The sequence below is a fragment of the Mastigoproctus giganteus genome, chromosome 1 (assembly GCF_048544385.1).
Source record: "Mastigoproctus giganteus isolate SK-2022 chromosome 1, ASM4854438v1, whole genome shotgun sequence".
NCBI classification, from domain to species: Eukaryota; Metazoa; Arthropoda; class Arachnida; order Uropygi; family Thelyphonidae; genus Mastigoproctus; species Mastigoproctus giganteus.
The window spans coordinates 136,099,844-136,118,767 of NC_143575.1; the positions used below are offsets into that span (position 1 = coordinate 136,099,844).

Genomic DNA, 18,924 nt, shown 5'->3' on the forward strand with positions numbered 1-18,924 from the left:
GGTTAATTGCTGGAACAAACTTTCATCTGTCGTTGTGGAAGTTGATAGATTAAATAAATTCAAGGAGAAACTGGACAAAGTTTTAGAGGGAATGGTTGTGTGAATTTTTTTTTTTATTTTTTATTTTTTATTATTATTATTTTTTTTTTGGCTGATGCTATATAAGCTCATATGCTTGCTTTCTTGCATCAGATGCCTCTATTACTATTATTCCTATAATTTTCTTAAATTTCATTCCTAATTAATGAAAAGCCTTTTCAAAAGCCTGACAGTTTTTAGGAGACTGACTGTATAATATGTAAAGTTTGTCCATAAATGTTTTTAAATGATTTATTCCCCTGACAAAGACAAATCTAATCTATGATTAAGGCCGTGCCAAGTGAAAATGTTTAAAGTATGGAAAAGTTTGTTTTTTTTTTTTTCAATGTTCTTGCAATCTTGCGTTTCTAACTCAACTAAATCAAGAAACATATATTCTGGATTTTCTCCACCTATATATGCTTTCAAATAAATTATGAATGTGAATATGTTGCTTAAGTTCGTGGATTTGTCAATGAGTATACCGAATTTTGAATTTAAGGAAACAATTCGGAAAATCATTTGTTCCCTCATTTCTTTCACAATATGATTTATTACATTCATTGCAGAATACCGTGCATACAGAATAGAACCAAGATCTAGACCATTTCTCCTTTGTAATTTAATAAGATCTTCATGGTCGAAAATGATCGAATTTTTCTTCACTATATAGCAGGGGTGGCCAACAAGAAGATCGTGGCTTTAATTTCGATCGATCTTGACGAATTTTAAACATATATAAAAAATATAAATGTAAATATTATTATTATACGCCCCACTGCATAAGCTTTTTACAAATCCGTTAAACCACGTGACTACTCTTGTTGCCACACAGCAGCTAGGCTTGTCTAGCGAAAACTCAAGCAGTTACGTTGTGGAGAGCAAAGTGTATGTGTTGAATTCTTATTTAGCTTATTTAATATTAATAACTGGACAGCACTTGTACGTTAATTTAATATCCCTTAATTTAAAATGAATACTACGAGAAAGAGTAAAACTTATCATTTTCATCAAGAGTGGGAAATAGAATACCTTTTTGTAATGATAAAAAAAAAAATGTTGTTGTCTGATTTGCAATGCCTCCGTGGCTAGACCCAAAAAAGTAAATTTAGAAAGGTACTTCAACGCACTTGTAAGTACCACTCAGATTTTTTTCCTAATAGTGACCTTAGAAAAAATAAATTAAAATAACTTAAATCCAAATTATTCACACAGCAAAATTTCTTCATGACACCTAATTTACAATCTAAAGCAGTAACTGTAGCATCATTTAAAGTGATTCATCTTCTCGCAAAAAAAAATGCAAACCATTTTCTGGTGGTCAATTCATCAAAGACGCAATTTTAGAAATAACAGATTCTTGAAAATTTTAAGAACAAAAATGAAATTAAAAGTTCTCTTCAAGATCTGCAATTATCTCGAAATACTGTGATGCGATGCATTGAAAAAAATGAGTAAAAATATGAGCGAATAATTTTATGCTCATATTGCTAATTGTGTGTCCTTTTCTTTACTACTGGATGAATCTACAGACGAAAGTGATACAGCTCAATTGCTAGTTTTTATTCGTATGGTTTTATATGAATAAAATTTATTCGTATAAAATTCGTAATTTTTATTCAATGATTCTGCCACTAGAGAGGCGCCTCCGTAGCCAGGTGGGAAGGAGCAACAGTGCGTAGCACACGCTTCTTGATTAGACCAGGGTTCGAGCCCGTCACCACCAAATACGGAGGATGCGGAAAGGTCAGGGAATGACTACCGCATATCCCGGAGCAATATGGCCTTAGTTGCTAATGCTCCTAAAACCCAAATAACAAACAAACAAACAAGTCACTAAAGAAGAACTGCTGGGTACAGTTTCATTAAAAGAAAGAATTAGAGGTCTTGATATATTTAACGTATTCAAAATTTTATTGAAAACAATTAAATTACCACTATTTAAGCTCGTATCAATAACAACAGATGGAGCCAGAGCAACTGCCAAAAGGATGGCGAATTCCCAGATTTTTTTGAGTTACCACTGTATCATCAACCAACAAGTGTTAGCCAGCAAAAGATTAAAGACTAAAAGTGTTATGGACATAACTTTCAAAATCACGAATTCCATCTCTTCAAAGGAGACTTTTCAAAATGCAACTCGATGAAAATGAACTGAGTTAGAGTAAGTTTCTACAGAGATTTCGAAATTTGCTGAATGAAATTAAAAAAATTTTTGACAGAGGGTACAAGATACAGAGTGGTTGTGTGGTCTGGCTTTTTTGGCAGATTTTATCAGTAAATTAAGTGATCTGAATTTGAAATTACAAGGAAATAATAAAAACATGGGTGACATGATTAGTAATATTTCTGCATATAAATATCAATTTTTGGCAATGCTAAGGATCTCAAAGAAAAAAAATTCTATCATTTTGCAAATATGCAAGTTCATTTGAAAAAATCCTTTTTTTTTAATTTAATAGTGAGAAATATGTTTCTGAAATTGAGAAAGTTGTGGATGATTTTGAAACAATTGAAGACGTTCATTATATTTCTTATCAATTTAATGTCGACTTACCGTAAAAATTGCATACCAAAATAAATTGCAGAAAAAATCTGCTGAGATTTTTCACATGGAGAAATATTACTTGAAAATGAAATTATTACATTGCAAAACAATATCTTCCTAAAAGGCAGATTATCAGAAAAAGACATTTGGAAATATATTTGCCATGAAAAGTACCGAAATATAAAAAAATGCAGTGAACTTTTAAATTCCTGTTTTGGTTCCACATATCTATGTGAATCGGCCTTTTTGTATTTGGAAAAAAAAACAAAAAAAAAAACCAAAGAATCGCTCTACTCTTACAGACTTCCATACAGAAGATTATTTACGGTTGGCCTTATCACAGTATATTCCGAATTTTGAAAGCTTATCAGATGAGATGAAGACACAAACTTTGCATAAATTAAAAATTTAAATACGTATGAATTTAAAATAAGCATTCTGAATTGTATTTAATTTTAAATTTAAAAACAACATTTTTCATTATGTATTGATTAACTTTTTTAACCATGTGCAATGAAATTCTTCAGATGGTAGATCGTGGCACATTTTGAAGAAAAAAAGTATATCGCATCACAAATTAAGTTGGCCACCCCTGCTACATAGTAAGCAGATCTAAAAACTTTTGTACTGGGTTCTTTCTGCTGCAATAACCACTGCATTCACGTTTTCCTTAAAGAATGACAAGAACGTTTTTCTTGCCATTTTTTAAGTATATTTTTAGCTATTTTGTAACCTTCAGAATTAATGTTCTTCTTAATTTTACTCCGAACATTAGCCAGTTTACTTCTTCGATATTTTCCAGATGCTTCAATTAAATGTTTACTCCATTTTTCAGAAATTCGTACCCTTTCTTTTTTTGAAGTGCCAAGTTTGCTATTTGAACTTTCAAGCAATTTATATTTATTTTAAAACCCAGAATACTGGGAATGATTCCATATCTGGCCAAATTTCTTTTGTTGTACAGTTATGTTTGTGCCTGTTGAGTGTCTAATTTCCACTTCCACTATCTTTCCTTTTTTGTTACTTTTATCTTTTAGGCACTGTATCATTCTCTGATTTTTTTCAATAAAACTTACCATTTTTAACCACTGATCGATACTTAAAAAAAGGCTTAAAAAATAAAAATAAAATAAAATAAAGAAATACAAATCTATGAATTTTAATAGAATAATAATTGGTTTATAAAAATAATTCATTGGTCAATAAGTGAAAATTGAATTACAGAAAAACTATTAAATTCTAAATTCCATAAAGACAATAAATAGTTATATAATTAAAGATCAATTTTAAAATAAATATTAAAAAATCTAATAATAAATCTGAGAAATAAATTATAAAATATTATTATAAAAAAAATTTACAAAACATTTTACAATGATTTTTTTTTCTTTTACTTTTAAGATCAAGAATAAAAAATTTTATATACAAATAAAAATTGTAAAGAATGAATTAAAATTAGGAATAATTCCATAAATGTATTCAAAAGAATGTCAAAGTGTTCATGCCGTCACATTATTAACAACAATTAAAAAATATTTGTAACAAAACAACCATTGTTTTGTTGCTGATGCACCGCCAGTGTTTCATTTATTGGGAGTTAATAACAAATTTCCTGTTTATTTAACAGTCTGTTTTGCCTGTTTATTTAACAGTCAACTTGTTACTTTGGCACCTCCGTAGCCAGTTGGGCAGGAGCAGTAGTGCATAGCACACACTTCTTGATTAGACTGGGGTTCGAGACTGTGACCACCAAATACAGAGGATGCGGAAGGTCAGGGAATGACCACCGCATATCCCCAGCCCGAAAAAAGGGTGAGGGTTGGCATGAGGAAGGGCATCCGGCCGTAAAAATTGCATACCAAAAACAATAAAAATTCTGACCCCATATAATAAAGGGAAAAGGCGAGGACAAAAACAAAAAAAAAAAAAAAAAACAATTGTCAACTCGTTACTTTTTAAATATCATTTATTAGTGCATATACTCAAGTCCAGTATAATAATAGAATCTTTCAATACGTTGATAATGTGCAATAATATCATGCAAACGCATAGAATAAATATTAAAACAAAAAATATTTCAATGAACTTGAGTAAGATTAATATACTCGAGTACTTATAAATTTGTAATTTATATAAATTATAATTATACATAAGAATAGCAAAATTATTACAAAAAAAAAAAAACACAAAGTTTTAGCACTTACTCAAGTAAATATGAGAAGACTGTCCTCACAACCACAACAAAACCTTACTCTTTTCATCTTATAAAACAGGAGTTCAGGGAATCCCATAAGTACACTTACATTTTGATAGGTGGCAGTACTAATTGACTAAAAAACTAAAACAAATCTCCGGGTACAAAACTAAAGAATATTACTAGTTTGTTTACACGTTAATAAAAGTGTTTAAAAATAATAAATCTATAAGTATTGCCTAAGAATCAAATTCTAATAAATTTATTTTTTAATTTTCAGTAAATATTTTAATATTTGTTTTTTTTTCAAGACTTTGAAAAACCAGAAGGTGTATGCTATTCATCTAAAAAAATCCAGAGGGTATACAGTGTATATTATTATTATTATTATTATTATTATTAGCCATATGGTGCAAGGAAGCCTAACGCTTATGCTGCAACAGCCAAAACCCAAGTTACCGAGAGAGAGAGAGAGAGAGTCAGAAGTAGAAAGGAATTACCAAGAAAGAGAAGAATGATGATATCCAGCTGAGGACCCTGGGTGTGCCAAGCCCATACTCACCAGACGTGAGCCCGTGGGGTGTATACCCTCCACAGATCCATCACGCATGGTGCTCACTATCCAGTCAGGTTGCTCAAGTGGTTGCTCAACATGGTACATGTTTTCCTGGTAAGAACTAGGACTGATGCATACAGACCAACATTTCACTGGTGAGGTACAACAGCAACTCTCAAGAGACTATATACAGTCCGCCACATTGCATTTTTTCCCAGACAGACAAGAGATTTTCCAAGATTATAATGTGCTATGTTCATCAAGCCTGCACTGTGAATGAGTGGTTCAAGAAATACAGTGAAGATATCACCCATCTTGACTGCCTCCAAATTTGCCTAACCTCAATCCAATTGAACACCTGTGTAATATTTTGGAACAACAAGTGAAGCATATGGACATACAACCATCATACACTGAGTGATCACTGAATTATGACCACCTACCTAATACTTCGTAGGTCCTCCTTTTGCCCTAAGTACAGCAGCTATCCGACGTGGCATTGATTCAACAAGATGTCAGAAGCATTCGGGAGGTAAGACCATCCAAGCTGTGTGTAATTCAGCCAGCATTGCCGGTATGGAGGTGATTGGTGTATCCAGATGCCTGATATACCTTTCCATGGTGTCCCACAAGTGCTATATAGGATTATATCGAGGGAGTTCAGAAGCCAATCGATATGCTGGAAGTCAGAACTGCATTCATCAAACTATTCCTACACAACAAGTGCCCGATGGCTCGGTGCAGTGTCATCTTGGAAGACGCCATCACCATTAGGGAAAAAGTGTAACATAGTGGGGTGTACACAGTCAGCAAGCAGTTGATGATAGTGGAGACCACTGATATGTTGTTCCACATGCACCAGGGGTCCAAGTTCCTACCAGTGAAACATGCCCTACACCGTACAACTGCCTCCACCGGCCTGCACTTTTGATACCATGCATGATGGATGAAGAGCCTCATGCTGTTGATGCCAAATCTGTACACAAACCATCCACTGTGTGAGGAGCAAATAACCCTGACTCGTTTGACCAGCAGAACTTCTTCCAAGCTTCTAATGTCCAACTTGCATGATCTTTGCACCAGGAGAGTCTTTTACATCGATGAACCTTGGTTAGGAGAGGATGTTGTAGGAGTCGTATGCTGGCATAGCCCATACATGCGAGCATGCAACACACGGTCATGCCAGATATTGTTCTAGGTTGGCCCAGGTTGTATTGCATAGTAAACTCTTCAACAGCGCTGCACCTGTTCGCCTGTACAAGTCGTCAGACACGACACTCACTCCTAACATCAACCTTTCATTGACCTTTGCAGTTTTGCCATCGGGTCGTTGTTTGACCATTCTGATGCCAGTCCTGGTACACTTTAAAAATGGCGGCTCTCAAACACCCCAACCGGTTCAGCCATTTGGGAAATCAAGGCACCAGCTCGTTGAACTCCCACAATCTGTCCTTTATCAAAGTCCAATAAATCCTTCCTTTAACCCATCATGCTCGGAATTTTACTACCTACTGAACAACTGACACCTTACCTACGCAAAGTAGGTCGACTAACTCCTCACTCTCGTACCTTACGTGGTCAACGGGTCACATTCAGTTTTCCTAGGGGTGGTCATAATTCAGTGATAACTGAGTGTATATTCCAACACTGTGGAAAACCTTAGCAGGCAGCATGGCTACAGATCCCTACAGGCATCTAGTGGAGTCAATGACTAGGCAAGAGAGGGTTGTTATCCATGAGAATGGTGGTCCAATTAGGTAGATGATCATAATTGATCACTCAGTTAAAATTAAAATGGGCATTTCTAGAACAGAAAAACAAAAAATTTTTTAAATTTTCCCCTTCCAGATTCAGACTCATACTGTATATAAACCACTTTTATAAGATAGAAGTAGTGATAGAAGTAGTAAAAGTAAAGGCATGTGATCAGTGGTGAGCTCTGAATATTTTAACAATGGGCTCGTAGTTTTGCTGACTTTTTGATGTGAAACATCCTTGGGGATTCCTGCCACGGATGACGTCACTTCAGTGACGTCATGTGCGGCAGGCATCTGCCAGAGGTGCTTCCCACATCATGCTACTACTCTGCGCCGAAGACTCACTAGTAGTGTGATTAGAGCATGTGACACATTTTTCGTGACCGGTGTGATATCTCGAGTCAGCCTGGTCCTAATGCCCCCCCCCATACGATGATACCTGGATATTATCGTATCCAGGTATCATCGTATGGGGGGGGGCATTTTTTAATAGTATCACAACAGAATCATACTTCCTGAAGTAAGTATGACTGCAACAATACAAATATTTATCAACAATTTATTTTTTTTGCCTCACATTGTCGTAACATTCCATTGTTAGGTGCCCCAAAATGCTGCGTACGTCGTTTCAACTACAAGGTCGGTACTTCAATCGACACTGTTTTCTATTGACATTTAGATATGTTGCAATCACAGGTAGACATCAATTACTTTAGTTATCATAAATCCATTGTATCTTATCTTCCAGAAATTATAAAAATTTGAGAATGTTCAATAAAATATTTACAATACAAAAGCTCTTTTATTTCGTAATGAATATAGAAATGAAAATACTGTACCTAAAAGAAACGCGAAGGGTTCACATAAAACCATCTACCGTGCATGCTCAGTACATATACAGTCAATCCAGTAGGCACCACATCCAGGTATGTGGTCACTCCAGTAGTTTTCAAGTCCAGAGATGGTCAATACAGTGAGTATTAGGTCTAAGGATGAGGATAGTTTGGTAGGTATACATTCAGGTGAGCAGATCAAGAAACTTTTCAGTAAGCTTATTCATCACCGTTGTTTTGATTTGGTAGCAGAGCGAGCAGGGTTTTCTCCATTCAAATAAACTCTGTGCAAAATGGGAGAAGGCTTTGTAGCAATGTGCATCATTGATGTAGACAACCCCGGGGACTCACATCTGGTGAGTATGGGCTTGGCAAACCCAGGGTCCTGAGCTGGATATCATCATTCTTCTCTTTCTTGGTTTTTGATTTTTGATTTGGTAGTTTTTGGCGCATCGGCTTCTGTGGCCATATTGCACCATCAAGGTTTTTGCAGTACTTTGATCCAAGCCCGAGGCGGGAATCGAACCCGCGACCTTTGGGTTGCCGGGCAGATACTTTACCCACTCGGCTAGCCCGGTCGGCCTCTTTCTTGGTGATTCCTTTGTACTTCTCTCTCTCCTCCTCTCTCTTCTTTCTTTCTCAGGAGGTAACTCGGGAATTTTTTTTTTTTTTTTTTTGGCTGGTGCAGCATAAGCCTCAGGCCTCCTTGTACCATATGGCTAATAATAATAATAATAATAATATACTCGTGTCCTCCAAATAATAATAATAATAATAATATACTCGTGTCTTGAATTTCTGTAAAAAGGAGTGCATCAAAGATCCTCATAGCTGGGGATCATAAACAATCTGGTTCCAGTCTTCAGGCTGGCTACAGTGACAGAGTGGATCCTGAATGATTCCCACTTATGCTAATTTATCCTTGAAGGAGCCATGACCGGTTATGTAGTGTGGAGACCAGGACAGAGATTTGGGGAAAACTTTGGTGATGTTTAGAATAAACTTTTTTTGTTATTTGGCCTTTCGTAGTTTCAAGCCATCGGTTCTGCCAGGTTTGTTGGAGGTACAGCGAAAGGTGCTTTTTCTCCACTTTGATATATTTGGCGGGGTTGCAGGTGAATCTCGGAAAGAAAGCCCCTTCGATAGATGATAGTGTAGTCCCTGACGTGTGACCTCCAGATTCAGGGAAAGAATGCCCATCACAACCTGAAGGGCCAGGGTACTCACCGTGCAGCAAGCACATGTGATTATTAGCATAATGGATCTCTGTATTGGTGCTAGCTTTCTCTGAATACTGATTATTTTTGTGTGAGTGTACCAGATCCGGCTGCATAAGCCACCACTGGAGTGAGAAAGCCTTGTATAAGAGGGTAAGAGAGAGTTTGTTCAGTCCCCAGTCCCTCCTGTTAACACGAGCAACCAGAGCTGTATAACTCCTGACTTGTGCAGTTAGTTGAGATGAGGTCAGAAGGACAGTTTTGAGTCTAGAATGGCTCCAAGAGGTTTTAACTCAGTAACTAGCTTTATGGTAGAACCAACAAGTTTAATCTGTGGCAGTCTTGATGGCTGTAGGTGACCTTTAAGCAGGATGGACTGAGTTTTGTCCACAGATATTCAGAGCTGGTGGTGTTTGTAAGGTAAGTACTGTTATTTATTTATTTATTCAGGTATTACAGAGATCTCGGCTTTTCCGGCCTTTAAGGGACAACAATGGTACCGTAATCTTTGGGTGCCATTGTTGCTTTACAAGGGTTACCTGTTTTGCTGCAGGCATTCATTTTCATGACCACATCACCTTAAGGCCTGACTTCAGTAAAGAAGTTGATCTAGTAAAAAATAAGGTTGAATGTAAGGATACAATATAAATTCCACTCTTATTTTTCTCTATTTGATAGCTCAATGACCAGAGAGCTTGTGTGCAGTTATAGACAACTCAAATTAATCCTGGAAGAACAAGAAATCGTCTGTATCCAAAAGCCCTACACCTGTAGGGCTCAAGGATATCCTACATTAGCATTAGTAAAGGCATACAAGGCACGAAAGCAAGCTTATGCAGCATCAGCCAAAAAAAAAAAAAAAAATAACTTCCAATTCATTCCAAATGCCTGTCCAGCTCAGCCTTAAATTTATTTAGGCTATTAGCTTCCACAACAAAAGATGGAAACCTGTAACACCAAACAACTACCCGCTGGCTAAAGGCAAATTTGCTCACATCTATTCTGCAACTATTTTTCCTCAATTTGAAACTGTGCCCCCCCCCCTCAGGTTCTTGGTCTGAGCAAGAGGAAGAATCCCATCAGCATTCAGCTTGCTTAACCCATTCAGGGCCTTATACACCTCATTCAGATCACCTCGCAGGTACCTACTCTCCAGATGCTGCAATTTGTAGAACTTAACCCTTTCTTGGTAAGAGCACCCCTTTGTTCCCCTTACCAATCTTGTTGCCCTTCTTTGTACTCATTCTAGAAACTTTACATCATTCCTAAAATGAGGAGTCCAGACCTATACACTGTACTCTAGGTGTGGCCTAACCATTAACCTTGTATAACAGGATAATCACCTCTCTGTCCCTGCTATCAAAATTCCTATATATTATTAACGAGACTCGATGACCTGCCCTGGCAGCCCCTCTGACTGCTCAACGAACTTCATATTTTACTGCACAATTACGCTCAGTTCTTTTTCAATTTACACTTCCCTGCGTGTAGTACCACACAGTTGATACGTTTCTCTTCGATTATTGCTACCCATATGCAGTACTTTGCATTTGTCAACGTTAAACTTCAGTTGCCACTTCTCAGCCCATTTGCCCAACTTATCCAGATCCAGTTGGAGTAGCATACTGTCTTTACTGTCGTTAACAACCCTGCCAACCTTTGTATCATCTGCAAACTTGGACATTAAACCTGATATACATTCATCAATATCATTGATAAATATACAATACAACAATGGGCCCAACACCAAACCCTGGGGAACTCCACTATTACCATTTGTCCACAAAGAGCAGTGTCCACCGATTACCACTCTCTGTTGTCTTCCACTCAACCATCCCTTTATCCATTGCAACAACTTACCCTTAATGTCATACCTCTCCAATTTCTACAGCAATCTTCCATGTGCAACAGTATCAAAAGTTTTCCTGAAATCCAAGTATATGATATCAAAAGTATTTTTAGCATTCAGTTCCTTTGTAACCACATCATAGTATCCAATCAAATTGGTCAGACCTCCTTTTAACCAACCCATGTTGTGTCTTAACTATTACTGCAGTCTTGTCTAGATCATCCTGCAATGCTTCTTTAACCAGTGATTCCATTATTTTCCCCAGAACACAAGTTAAACTAACAGGTCTATAGTTACTTGTGTCACCTTTTGAACTCCTTTGCGAATTGGTGATATGTTTGCACACCTCCAGTCCATGGGGACCTTCCCTGAATTCAAGGAAGCTCTCATAATTATGGTTAAGAGTTTGCTTACTTCCTTTGCTGCCTCCTTTAATATAACTGGATAGCTCCCATTCACCCAAGGTGTCTTTTTTATGTTTAACTTCAACAATTTCTCCTCCACTCTGCTTTTAGTTTTTACAAAATCACTTAGATTCCTGTTAGAGTTTGATAAACTTCTGGCACTCCCCTCATTGGATAACTCCTCATGTCTGAATGTAGATGCAAAATACTCATTAAGTTTATCATCTACCTAATGATCTTCAATAGTCAACCCATCTATGTTAAGTGGTCCAATCTGATTCTTCCCTTTCCTTCTAGAGTTTACATAAGTAAAGAACTCTTGAGTAACGAATGGGCCTGGAGTACTGGGGTCCATAGTTTATAATATACGTAAGTTAGTTATAATCCAGTTTAATACAAATATATACTAACAAAATCAGTAGCTTTCGAGACGCGTGTCTCTTTGTCAACTGACAAATTAAATACAAAAATACAATGAGCTGAGTGAGGCACGTTAATCATGCGTCATTGTTGCACGGTTGTTGCACGGACGTGTGCTGCTTTCTACACCACTGATCATCCAGCAATAAAATGGTTGTCTCTAGGATGGGATGTAGATGTATGCCTTTCTGGCGATTTAATGTCTTTGGGATTGTTTACTATGTTGAGTGACTCTAGCCATAGGCGGTGGCAAAAGTGTCATGAGTGGTCTACTATTTCAAAGCCGCGTTTGGGGTCAAGATCGCAGTCCGTGGTAGTGGAACATTTTTGGGCCACCAACCACGATCTTGACCCCAAACGTGACTTTGAAATAGTAGACCACTCATGACACTTTCGCCACCGCCTATGGCTAGAGTCACTCAACATAGTAAACAATCCAAAGACATTAAATCGCCAGAAAGGCATACGTCTACATCCCATCCTAGAGACAACCATTTTATTGCTGGATGATCAGTGGTGTAGAAAGCAGCGCACGTCTGTGCAACAACAATGACGCATGATTAACGTGCCTCACTCAGCGCATTGTATTTTTGTATTTAATTTGTCAGTTGACAAAGAGACACGCGTCTCGAAAGCTAATGATTTTGTTAGTATATATTTGTATTAAACTGGATTATAACTAACTTACGTATATTATAAAGAACTCTTTACCATTTTTCTTTGCATCCTTTGCCAAAGATTTCTCATAATCTGCCTTTGCCTGCCTAACCTCCTTTGTGATTTGATTACAGACTAGTTTATATCTGCCATAGGCTTCTGTGTCACCTGATACTTTAAATGCATCCCACACATTTTTCTTCTCTGCCACGAGCCTCATTAATTCATCTGACATCCATATAGGCCTAAACCTTGAACAGTATTTCTTAGTTGGAATGAAAATCCTTGTAGCCTCCAAAATTAAGTCCCTGAAGGCTTCTCGTTTAGAATTCAAACGTTGGTAACATCATCAGTTTATCCCACTGTACAGAATTTAAAAACTGTCTGAGACCCCTTGTAGTCACCTTTATGAAAGCAAAAGCCCTTCCCTTTAGCTTTGATAGTAGTTATATCTTTAAGTAATTCCCGCATCAGTATATTTTGATCACTATCACACCCAGTGGTTCCTTTATATGAAAATTCTTAATGCATGAATAATCACTGCTGATAATCAGTTCAATATTACTCCCTCTGGTTGCCACTCGAACATGTTGCTGTAGAAAACACTAATCCAATAAATCCAAAAAAGTCTTGCTAGTGTGCGAGTGACCAACCCACCAACAAGTTCCATCCAATATCTGGAAAGTTAAAATACCCCATTATAATACATTCTGATTTACTGGCCCATTCTATTTCTCTACACAATTGCTCATTATACTCATCAGATTCATTAGGCCTATAACACACACCTACTCTCATTTTTCCTTTCCCAGTGCTTATGTCATACCAAACAGACTCAACATTGCATTGTCCACCAACATCAATTGGATACACTTCCTTAGATATGAGTTTCTTAACTAACAGCATAACTCTTCCTCCTTTCCTGTGCTTCCTCTCTATACACATTGTACTCTCCAAATTCCAATTCTGCATTCTATAGAATCATTGAGGCCACCACAGATACTTTGTGAACAGCCTTAACTAATCACAAATACCACTCTAACAGTAACCAAGATTGGCAATTTGTGTACTTCTAGAGCAGCTTGTACCCAAATTACTTCCCCTATGGAAGCTTACATATAATTTCACTTTACTATACATCAGGAGAGGATATAGGTCCTTTTGTACAATATTTACAAACAGCTTCAACTTCTCTACCTGGTGGTAAAATTCTGGTATCCTTGGATGCCATTATCTACAATATCTACAAAGAGCTTGTAGATGTACAATATCTACAAATAGCTTTAACTTCTCTACCTGGTGTTAAATTCTGGTATCCTTGGATGCCAATGGCAGGTCATCACTATGGTACAGTTATCATTTTAAACGATCCACATCAAACATTCCTAACAGAGTGGGCACCTGACACCGACAGGACCTGGACAATTTCATAGACACATCACAAATCAGTCATAAACCAGCCTCACAATCTTGCAACATACCGTAGTACATTACATGAGAGTGCAATTGATGTAACCATGGCCACAACAGCCATGGCAAACAAAATAACAAGTGCAGGAGGTCTGGGCTACATCTGACCACTGTGCAATTACATTCCAACTGGTACGCTAACTAGTAAACCCCGCCCCCACACTTCCAGTATATGACATAACCAGATATAACATTAAAATGGCAAATTACATAAGATTTTCAGAAACACAAAATTCCGCCTGTCAAAGAATTCCTCCACATCATAATGATCAATGCACCAATGCATCATAATAACAAATACACCCTGATGAACAGGTGTCAAAATTCACTAAACTAATAATAAAAGCCACTGATGCCATATTTAAAATGAAAAACCCCAGGAAAAATACAGTCCCTGGTGGTGTCCTGAGCTAGAGACTCTCCGGCAAAGGGTGCATCAGGCCAGAAAACATTTTCAAAGGTCTAGATCTAGCTGGCTCCTAGCAGAGGCAGAAGCCCGGAGGGAGGTATACCGCTCCCTTAGAAATAGATACACACAACTAATGAGAGAAAAGAAAAAGGAGTCATTGAGAGCACTTGTTAGTACCTCTAGTAATGCAGACCCTTGGGGTGTTGTGTTTCACATAGTTTTTTTTTTTTTTTTTTTTTATAAAAACCCCAAACACGAGAGGTATAGAACATATAGTACTTAGTACCGTGCTTACGTTGGAGGTTGAGAAGACTAAAGAAGTTATTTTCTGACATTAGACTGTAATTTTCTGTAGACTGTAATTTTCAGGAAATACGTATGAAGGAAGATTGTTCCAGAAAATGGCAGTTGAATGAATAAATGAGGAAGATGAAAAGCTGGTTCTGCGAGTTTGAAGTTTCACAGTAAATGGGTGTTAGCTGGTGGTGGTGGCACGTGTTCAGACTGTTTCGAAAGAGAGAGCAGGAATTATAGAAGCCAATTCAGAAGAACAGTGCCCATGGAAGTATCTGTAGAAAAGGAATGCAGCAAAAACAGTACATCTATGAGACAGAGAGTGGAGAGACTGTTAGAGATGATTCATCAATTAACCTAACTGCCCTCTTCTGAATGGAATCTAGAAGCCTGAGAAAGGTTTTGGGGGCACAGTATTCCATTTTAGGGCAGATTTGCTATTTGTACAGAGTGAACAGCTGTTTGGAAGAAAAGTAATGCTGAGAGCGAAAGAGAAAACCAAGTTTTTTAGATGCAGAGGAAGCAATATTTGTAATGTGCTTGTGCCAAGAGAGATTAGAAGTCAGGGTAATTCCCAAACGAGATATATCATCTTGCCTAGAAATCGGAGTGTCACCAAAGATAAGCATAGGAGCAGAAGAATCCTTTTTGCGAGATAGTTACCAACAAGCTGCCAAAAGGTGATGTTACACACACCACTAATAACATACACTTGGGATGGAACAGTCAATAATATACTTGACTCTCTTTCCCAAAGGATATAGAATCCCTTTCACAAAAGAACTAAAAGACACAATCAGCAGGACAAAAGAAAGCAAATGTCCTGGCCACGATCCCCTAGAACCTAAAATGATAAAAACCTTAGTTAAAAATAAACCTCACTACTTTCTTCAGCTATATAACAACTGTCTAAAGAAAGGAGTATTTTCCAGCTCATGGAAATTACCTAATCCCAGATTAATCCTCAAGAATCTGGAAAAACTTCCCAAAGAACCAAAGTCATACAGACCAATAGCCTTGTTTTCAGTACTGGGCAAGGTATTGGAAAGACTAATACTCATCCACTTAGATGAGTATCAGTCTTTCCAATGTAAACCTACAGTCAGACAAACAGTTTGGTTTTAAATCTCGATGTTCGACTGGGGATGCAATGAATAAATTAATGACAACTGCACAACCTGTACAATAAAATTCCATGCTGGTAACTTTGATACCATATAGTGGCAACATTCTCAGGAGAGCATGCCATGCTGGAGTATCACAGAATTTATACAACTGTATTAAGGATTATCTCAATAACAGGAAAATTGCAGTGATGACCAGATATCAATGCATATACAGAGGGATGTTAGCCATGGATACCCACAGGGTTCAGTGCTGGGGCCCTGATTTTGGAACCTGGTGCTGGACGAGTTCCTGGGAGCAGACCCAGGCCAGGTGGACAAGGCCGCCTCTGCCAATGACCTTTTCTCATTGGCAAAGGCAATGTTTTCACCAGAAGGGCCCTAGAAGCCAGTGAAAACCATGCCCTGAACCTTCTACAGGACAGGGCAAAAACCCACAAACTGATCAAGCACAAAAACCAAATCCATCCTCTTAAAAGGAAAGTTAGACATAAGAAGACAGCCTCAGATAAAGATTGCAGACAAAACAATAGCCTTGATAACAGAGTTAAAATATCTGGGAGTCATTTTTGACTCTAAACTAACCTTCTTCCCTCATCTTGCAAACGTTGGTAGCAAAGTGAGAAGCTATGCTGGCATGATAGCCAGAGTTAGCAGAACTGACTGGGGGTTAAAAAGGAAGACACTTGCACTCATTTATAAAGCTATCTTCCTCCCAGTAATAACTTACGGGGCTAGAGTCTGGTATCCTAGGATATTGAAATTGCAATTGCTTATCTCTAATGACATGTAACACATGGCCTTCTCAGAGTTTGTTCAAAACGTTTTTGAGACTAGGATAAAAAACCATGCTACCACTACTTAAAGTGAGACATCCCCCCCACTTGACAACTACTTACCTGATTATGAATTGAACTCAAACATGTCTCCTACCCAGCTACAGGTTACTAAATTCATTTTATTTTTAATGTACCATATTATTTTATACGTACACTTTTTATTTGTATGTTGTTATCCTTTTTAAGAATGTGAATGAATATGTGTGTATTAATAAGTATGTATATAAGTGAGTGTATTTATGTAAGTATATGAGTGCATGTAAGTAAGTGTAGGTGAGTTTGGGTAGGTATTTATGCGTTTGGTATGTGTGTAGGTCTTCAAATTAGTGACCGAGTAAATTTTGTATTTTGCTTCCATGTATGTGTGCATAACACAGTAATATGCTGGGTGTGAAACGAGTCTGCTTAACCAGAGAGGGAGGGGGAATCATAACGTGTGTGTGATAGGGTATTGTTGACTGTTGTACCCTGAATATATATACATTCAGGGTACACACACACACACACACATATATATATATATATATATATATATATATATATATATATATATATATATAAATTTAACGTTATCTCCGGGTTAAACAGTACAAATGAGAGTGTAAAGACTGGTCACTTGTGTAAACTATGTGGTGACTATGTGATGCACTGTGATTTGATCAAAAAAAAAATTTATAAAAAAAAAGTCCCGTCTACCATGCTTTCATTTAGATGGCACTTGTGTCCTGTCTGAATGTGTGATGATGGATAAGACAAGGTAAATGAGTGAGTGAATGTTGTGTACTGTTAGAAACCAGTCTGTCCCTAAATAAGTATTATAAAAAAAAAAAAAAGTGTACTTGTGTAGTTGTTAGTATGATAGCTGTATATTGAGTAGAATAAATGGTTAGTATGTGTTGTTCTAGCAGGCCCCCTCCAAATTGGACTGCAGTGGGGGCAACCTACATGGAAACCCCTCTGCACTACTGACACCATTCTCTCTCATTTGTGGCATGGCATAGGATATGTTGACATCAACTACAGCTGGTCTGGCTGGTGTCAGATTATTCATAGGGAACCACTGTCCTCAGTGAGATCTCTGCTCAACATAGCCCTATGTTTTAATCCCAACTTACCTATACTCCCTTACTCTACCTCCCATCCCTATTTTTGCCTGGTGGACCCTGCCACACAAATCTTTTACTTTTCTTGTTCCACAGATACCTTTTCAGTTATCTGTTCCACATCAGTAGCTGCAAAAAGCACTACAAAAATGAAAAATCCGTTAATGTTTATGAAAAATTACTCTCTTTCTGGATAGAAGATCTTAATCAAAAGAGAATGCTTCTTAGTTCAGATATTATTCATGCCAAAACTCTGCAAATTTTTAATTGCTTACAAGAAGAAGCCAGTCCATCCAATGCAGATGTCTTTCAGGCCAGCAAGGGTTGGTTTGAAAATTTTAAAAACCGTCAGTCTTCACAATCTAAAATTAACAGAAGAAGCAGCCAGTGCAGATACACAAGCTGCTTCTTTGTATCCAAAAACTTTCAAGGGTGTTATTGCAACTGAGGGCTATATAGCACGTAAAGTGTTTAATGCTGATGACACCGGCTTATTTTGGAAGAGTATGCCAAGCCGAATATTCATTTCAAAAGAAGAGAAACTGTCCCAGGTTTCAAAGCTGCAAAAGATAGGTTAACACTTTTGTTATGTGGCAATGCAGAGAGTGACTAAGTGTAAACTGCTTCTAATTTATACGTCAGAAAATCTTCATGCTTTTAAAGGAATATCAAAAAGCTCCTTACCAGTTCATTGGAAATCGAGCAAAAAAGCCTAGATGACAGCTAAAATCTTTGAGGACTGGTTTTTGAATTAACATTCTTGATGATGTAAAAAATATTGAGTTTGCATGGGGTAAAGTTAAGAATGCAATGTGAAAAAAAGCTGCGGCCACAAAGCTGCACTAAAGAAGCCATGGTTGAAATGTCTGAGGTAGTTGAGATTGTGAGAATTGGCACAATGATTAGCGGAGAGGGATTTGAAGAACTGGAACCAGCAGATATCACAGAAGTCCTTGAATCTCATAGAGAACCATTATTAGTGGATGATATTTTTTTCACACAATATGAAGAAGATGCACACAAACATTTGACAGCAAAGAGACTAGCTGAGTTTTTAAGACTTGCAAAGCAGCTTTGCCAAGAAGCTCTGGATATGGATCCTAATTTGGAGAGGAGTTCAAATTTTCACAGAACTTTATCATTCGCTTTAGTTCCTTATGAAGAAATTTATA

General features: G+C 37.3%; 1 protein-coding gene across 2 annotated transcripts in view; it reads right to left on the minus strand.

The window, feature by feature from the left end:
• Nucleotides 1-18,924, minus strand: part of Col4a1 (Collagen type IV alpha 1) — a 1,206,096-nt gene that overhangs the window by 981,791 nt on the left and 205,381 nt on the right. The gene's annotated exons all lie outside the window — the stretch shown is intronic.